General features: G+C 44.7%; 1 long non-coding RNA gene across 1 annotated transcript; it reads left to right on the top strand.

Moving 5' to 3' along the window:
• Positions 1-4,486: 4,486 nt before the first annotated feature.
• On the top strand, positions 4,487-5,457 carry LOC108640931. The gene is made up of 3 exons (XR_001921601.1): positions 4,487-4,622; positions 4,766-4,836; positions 5,386-5,457. It is a non-coding gene; the product is annotated as an uncharacterized LOC108640931 (long non-coding RNA).
• The last annotated feature ends 1,542 nt before the right edge of the window (positions 5,458-6,999 follow it).

The raw sequence follows: 6,999 nt of genomic DNA, 5'->3' as shown, positions 1-6,999 counted from the left end.
TCTGGCAATGCAGCACAGGCATCTCATCTTGGGTACTTCTCACCAGTCATGTCTTCTCAGAAGAGGGACAAGGGCTACCTGAGTGTGGCATGTCCTAGGTATGGGTCTCCTGCTTCCCACTTGTGCTACTGCTCACAGGTGCTACTGCTGCACACACTTCCAGGCTGCAGAAGGGTGCAAAACTGCAGCCCTGTTCCCTTGCATGGCCAGGCTGTCCAGGTCACGAGTTTAACTGACCATGGGTGGTGTTTTCAAAACAAATTAAGGGGTCTGTCCCCACCCATCTCTATTCTCATCCTAACACAGATTGCTGCACACCTTCTCAGTTTGTGTGAGCACTCACAGGGATTATCCTGACTGTGCTGTGTCAGAACGAGTGCTTACTGTGCCTTTCCTAGCCTGCGTGATTTTGGCAAAATCCTGCCCATCCACTGCTGCAGAGAGGTTTAAGTTCCTAAATCCCTTTGTCTGCTTCAAAAAATCATAAACTGCAGAAATAGAGAACCTAGTGGGTGCATCTACCTGTTATGGAGTAAAGAATGAATGAAAAAGAAACAAAGAAATGTAAGAGACAGTCAATCAGCTTGTTGCCTAGGAGAGGAGGATTTGGGGGATGCCAGAGTTCCTTCTGCATTAAGGAAATGCAATGACAGGCCTGCAAAGCAAATGAGAGCCAGAGGGCCTTGTCACTGTGTCACTGATGGCTTGGTTCAGACCTCAGCTGGGGTGAGTGGGTGGTGTCTATTGCCTTTGCTTGTCAAACTCCTGGTCACCAAACAACAAAGTGATTGTTAAAACCCTTCAAAATATTCTACAGGGCATGCATTTGCCCACGTTCATTGTAATTGTTTAAAGCAGGAGTGCTCAGGCAATCTCTGTTCCTCCCAGCCCATGTGAGATCAGGGAGCTGCTTGGATGCACCTGCACCAGCAGGGAGGTCAGTGCTCGACAGACAGCCCTAACTCTTGGTTCACAGGACATCCTGACTGACTTTCCCGCTCTCCCAGCCAAACTGAGAATGGCAAGAGGAGTCCCACTCTACTTCCCCACCTTTGGTTTTATCCTGAGGAATGGAAACTTTAAAATTCATAAAGTCAGTTCCTTCCATCAGCTCTTCTAGGCTTTCTCAATGTGAATGGGCATACATCTACTCCTGAAAAATGCACTTGCTGATTTAGTTAAAAAGAAACAAATAAATTCTTGAACTTCTGAGTTTTTAAGCTTCTTTAAGTAAGCAATAAATTTTTCAGAAGAAAAAAAATTTACTAGGAGGTAATTCAGTGAGTCTCAATAGAAATAGCAGCAGCACTGGGAGACCTAGTTTTAAATCTTAGTTTTACCAGCATTTCAGAATACATTCCTAGAAAAAACAGCTAAATCTTGTAAGACAAGAATTATCTTTCAGTGTATTCACAATGTACTTTTCTGATAAACCCAGAATAATGACAGGTTTGTTAAAACAGGAATAAAATTCACCTTGCTGGTGGGGTAATGTGATAACTAACTAAATAAAATGCTTTTGTAGTGGTTTTGACCCAGTGAAAAGGTAGCTGCTGTGAAATCACGGAGGATAATAGTATGTCTTAAAAGAAGCTATTGCTGAAACGACCCTGTAGCACATTTGCATTGATTGAGTGAAAGGATGAGGCTGTCTTCATGTTCTTAATATTTTTGTTATCTGTCCTCAGTGGACTGAGAATGCTGATGGACAGGCACTGACTGATAAGCGCTCCTGCTGTACAGTGAGATTTTGGTTAGTTTGGGCGGGTTTCCTCCCTTCCAGGATAAACTGGATGCTGGAAGAAGAGAATAGGGAAGGTCCCAAACAGAGGCCCTACTTTTAAAACAAACAAACAAACAAACAACTACAGGAGTTTTCTGTTCAGTCTGTGTCAGTAAGGCAGCCTTAGCATTTGTGTCATGGAAACCTGATCAAGACAGGTGATGAGTAAGATCGTGCTCTGCTCATGAAAGCACCTTCTTCCAGAGGCTACTGCCTACTCCTGATCTGCTGCTAATTAGTCTCCGCCCTGTGATACTGAGTCATTATATTCTTTGCCATTTTCCATGGCTGCTTTTGGTGTGGAAACTGAGACAAATATTGCTCCCCTTCTGGAAATCATCATTATGTCATCAGGTTTATCAGTACCTGTAAGCCCAGACAAAAAGGGAATAGATTTTTCTCTTTTTTTGGCCAGTGATCTCTGACAGGAACATTTTGAGGTCCAGCCATGTTAGGTGTTATGGTGATGCACCGCATAAAGCATCTGGCTAGTTTATGTAATGTCACAAATTATTTCATTTCTTAAAGCATCAAAGCTATTAAGCAGCTACTGTAAGAAAAAGGTGAAAGGATTCCACACTCAAGGCTCTTCAGTGCTTCTGTCAACAGCAGGTGCCTGTGTTTGTGCTTGCCCGTAGCCTACCATGAGGAGAATTGCCTCCAGTCATGACTTCCCAGTTTATTACAGGATTGTGCAGGATGTTGCTCTACCACTTTCCTGCATCCTCTTGATCCATTCATCACTGGATTAAACACCTCCTGCCCAATGTGTCAAGTTCTGCTTTGGTTTGTTTTCTTGGTGAAGGAAGAAGGGGACAGGTTTCCAGGGTCACCAGTGTCTTTCCCCAGTATGACTGACTTCCTTGAATTCAACAGGCATTACTACTGGGCTATTCTTGAGTACGTGTCCTTCTGCTGAACTGTGCTCAACTGAGTCTGGTTCAGACTTGGTGTTGTGACTCAGATGGGCTGGATAGAGACCTTTGGGACTCATGGAACCAATTAGCTTTAAATGACTGAGTTGGAAAGTAGCAGATGCATAATCATCCCATTACGCCTTAACCCCTGAAGTGGGACAAGAGCCTCCTGGTTGTGTTCACTGTGATGGGTGGCTGCAAAGCTGTGGTGGGTATGCCTAGCCACAGGAGCGAAACTGGGTCGTTAAAAACTTTAATTAACAAGTTATACAGATGGCAGTTTCCCAAGAATCCATGTCCCATACTGTATTGCTCCTTCCCCTATTACGTCTGAATCCCCAGTGTCTGCTGTTTCCCTTTCTTCAGTACTTTGGGGCTAGGTGGCATCTTACCTTTCCAAAGGGGCTTGTCAATTGAAAAATGCAATTTGCCTGGATGGTCAGCATGTGCCTTTGGTTTTGGCAACTGGGAATCCTGTGCTGTTCTACACGGTCAGCTCTTGGTGGGGAATCAAAAACACCAAAACATGTCTGGGCAGTGCAGGGAGTGTAAGGGTGTTCTCCTAGAGGGCTGGGAGGAGGCTGCTGAGCCCTCTGCACAACAGCAAGTTCCAGCTTTTTTTCTTCATTATATTTCTGTGGGAATTGGGATGGCTGTGCCATCCTGGTGGAAGCAATCCCACCCATTGCACGTGTACTGGACTGATGGGGATTGTGTCTGAAAAGACTGCATAGGTGGTGACAACTGCCAGTGACTAATTTGAAGAAAGGATAAGAAGATCATAATAAAATGATTTCTCTGTGGCACAGCAATTATAAGAGTTGGAGTAGACCAAACATCTAGTAGCACTCCAAAGACTGGTGGCTTTTTCTACTCTTTCTCCACATCCTTCTCTTAATAAGCATCTGTTGCAATAAAAACAAAGATACAGGAAGAGAGAAAGAGAAAGAACCATCTGCACTTGTGTGAAATGTTACAATAAAGGTAGCTTCCTTCAAACATACTTGATGAAACAGTTCTATGGTAACACCAAGAGTTACGAAACGGACTTAGTAAAATCTTTGCCGCTGAATATTTGTTCCTTTTGCAGTGAACCTTGATAAAACTCAAATAGTCTCTGACCTTACAGTACTAGTTTACAGTATCAGTAGTTTCCTGCCATGACTCAGTGGTTGGAACAGTAATATCTGACAGTCGTTTTTTTCCTCTCTATTTCCAGATCTCTTTTGAAGCTTCTCAGAGTGGGTGGGGAGAGACGAGTGACAGATATAGTCCTGGTTCTTGCCCTTCCTCTTTTGCCCCCCCCTTTTTTCTCTTAAACGACCTTCTCCTGCATTTTCTATTCCTTTCAGTCCTCTTATCCACCAAGTTTCCCTTTCATGCATGTCCTTGACCAAATCTTACTTTCCTTTTTATTCCTGCTGGTACTGTCTATGCCTGCTGATAATGCTTGGGAAATACTGAGATCATTCCTCTGCTGGGTTTTTTCCCCTCACTGGTACTTTTCTATTCCAGATCAAACTTCTTAACATCCTCCCTTCCTCTGCAGTTATCTTACTGAGCCTGTGCTGCTGTAATAATCTCTGCTACCAGTAGAGATCAATTGAGTTTTGTATAGTCTGGGCTGGATGAGGTCCATGAATAAAGTTGGAGTAGAAGTTGGCTGTAAGACTGGGAGCAACCTGGCATTTGGTTCCTCCATAGCTGGGATGCTGAGTCGTAATGGAATAAGACAATGGTCAGCCCCATTTCTGTGGAAAGGATCTGAATTATGTTCCATGGCCTTGCTGCCATAAGGTCTCCCTGCCTCAAGGCTAAGCAGCAGGAATTGATGTTTGTTCCTGTCAATTGTCAGCAAGCCCTGAGGTCTTCTCTAGAGCCCAGCGTAAAACCTTCCTGCTTCTGCCGCCTGCAGTCTAGAGGTGGCTGGCCCAGCAGAAAGCACTGGCTCAGGGTTAGGGCAGGGAGGGTGTTTCAGCACACCGGAGGGGCGGCCCTCCACACTCCCTGCAGAAGGGGTAAAAGCCTCTATGTAGTCCTGACTGTGCCTTCTGACCCTATGTAGCCTTTTGGTCCAGACAACAGAGTAAAATGCCCTTCTTGTCAAAGTTATGAGAAAGACTCCAGAGTCTCCAGGTACCAGTATGAATTTAACTGTCCCTGATTTTCCAACACTGTGTAGTAATCCTGACTCTGCAGCTTCTCTTCTGGAGACCCCTGGTCCCACACCTCTGAACAGCACCTTGGGAACTTCCACATTTAAGAAGTCCTTTGAATTTGCAAGTGATGACCCTGAGCCAATCTTCTAGATTGGCATGATTATTTCATAAATTGAGTTCTGTAATTTCTCTTCTGCTGAACTTAACCCTTGTGGAGGATGTAGATTAGGAGGTCATCCTTAGTGGAAAGCTGAGCTTGCTTCTGAAGTCTGGAGTAATAATCATGGCTCTGCTGCCTGTATTCAAGAGGTGTGAATCTGGGAGGTTGACAACAGAGAGAGTCCATTTTCAGTTTTGTATGATCCTTTCAACTTCTGACTAACCACAGTAGACCCACAGGCTATCTGTGCTTGGTAGAAGCTGATGGTGTGTGGAGTTGGCAGTTATTCCTCCAAAGTTACCTCTTCAGGGCATGTGAAGCTTGGGAACAATTTCGGATTTGCAGCTTGTGTGTTACTTGCTGCAGGGAACCCGAGTCTTACCCTGGTAGATGAGGTGTGAGCTGAGGCCAAATTGGAGCACAGGATGCTTGAATCTATTGAAAGCTGTGAAATTGACATGCTCTTGTAGCCTCCTTCTGAGATCCCTCATGCTCATGTAGGCAATGAATAAGAAATGTGTGTCAGGCCAAATATTTGAGGGGAAAGTTCACTGACACCAGTCCTCCACTTTTCCAGTGGGACATGTAAAATTTGGTAAAGGTCCTGGTTCTCCTCAACAAAACTCTTGCACTATACCTAGTCTGGAATCAGCCTAGGTGTATGTCGTGGGCTGGAGAGCCAGAAGATGAGAAAGGCTGCAGGTACTGAGTTTTTTCTTGGGGAATATTCAACATAATTCCATAGTTTTGGTCCTGCAACTTCTGTTTTGGGGACAGAAACCTTAATTAACCTTCTTGTCTCCATATGGACGTTCACACCAATAGGAGTGCTGTTTGGGACCTGTTGCCCCTGAGCTGTGGTGGCCACTGGAGCTGCCTTCTCTGAATCCTCGTGGGCAGGCAGAGCTGGCCAGCAGCTCTCTTCTTGCAGAAGCACACATTAGGCAAAAGAATTGTTCAAAGCTGTTTTCAGTGTCTCCAGACTAGATGTAAACACATGGCGAACTACTGTGCTTTGAAAATTGCTTTTTTTGTTGTCTTTTCCTATACATCTCAAATGTTTATTTAATTTTTTTTTTTTTTACAGTATGCGCAATTTCCCATGAGAATTCAGCCCTTCAAAGCCCCGAAAGATGTTTGTGTATATAATTTAAAAAAAAAAAAAAAAACCAAACCAAACCACAAAAAGGCGTCAAGGTGCTTCTCCGACTTCCCCTTTCCTATCCCTAGGATTTCCACGGGGCTCTCGCCCGGGAGCTGTGCGCGCACCTGCCCGGCCCCGGGCATCTCTCAGCCGGGCATCTCTCAGCCGAGGCTCCAGCGCCCTCTCTCGGGGCTGCGGGCGGGAGAGGGGTTAAGTTGCTCTATACAACGGAGAGGCCACTACTGGGAAGGAGGCAGCAGGCTTTCCCTTGCGTGATGCCTCCTTTTTTTCAAATTAGTTCCTCAAAACAACGTCCTGTCAGCGGAAGTCTTTCCTCCTAGTGAGGAAACAATTTATCAACGCCCTGAAGCCTCTCAAATCCGTGTAAAGACAGACCAGTCAGGGGAGAGTCCTAGAGAGCTCTCTGGAGACATCAGATACTGAAAGTGAGCAGATCAGGTCTGGCTGACCAATAACAACCACCAGTGACCTAAATTCTCTACTGCACAGCACTGTTCTACCCAGTCTGAAATTTTGGATTTGCTATGTTTTTAAGTAGTGTGAGGTTGGGGCTATTATTCATGCTAATTTCAGAAAATCTTTTCCTCATGTTACTGTCTCCAAATTTAATTTTCATATTGAATACCATGATTTGCATGTAAAATCTTTTATGTTGCTGAAGATTATGAGAAAGTGAAATCGAGTCCTATCATTTCAGAGCTGTATATTGTGATAAGGAAAGTGACAGGCCTTCGCTTTCTCAAACACTCTGTGGAGCACATTAAGCCCAAGCACTGTGGAATTATAAAGCAGAAGGCAGACATCCCCCTCGGATC

Source organism: Manacus vitellinus, unplaced genomic scaffold, assembly GCF_001715985.3.
Source record: "Manacus vitellinus isolate BGI_N305 unplaced genomic scaffold, ASM171598v3 scaffold_48_pilon, whole genome shotgun sequence".
NCBI lineage: Eukaryota > Metazoa > Chordata > Aves > Passeriformes > Pipridae > Manacus > Manacus vitellinus.
The sequence above is the reverse complement of the archived record's forward strand: the minus strand, read 5'-3'. Positions and strand labels throughout refer to the sequence as shown.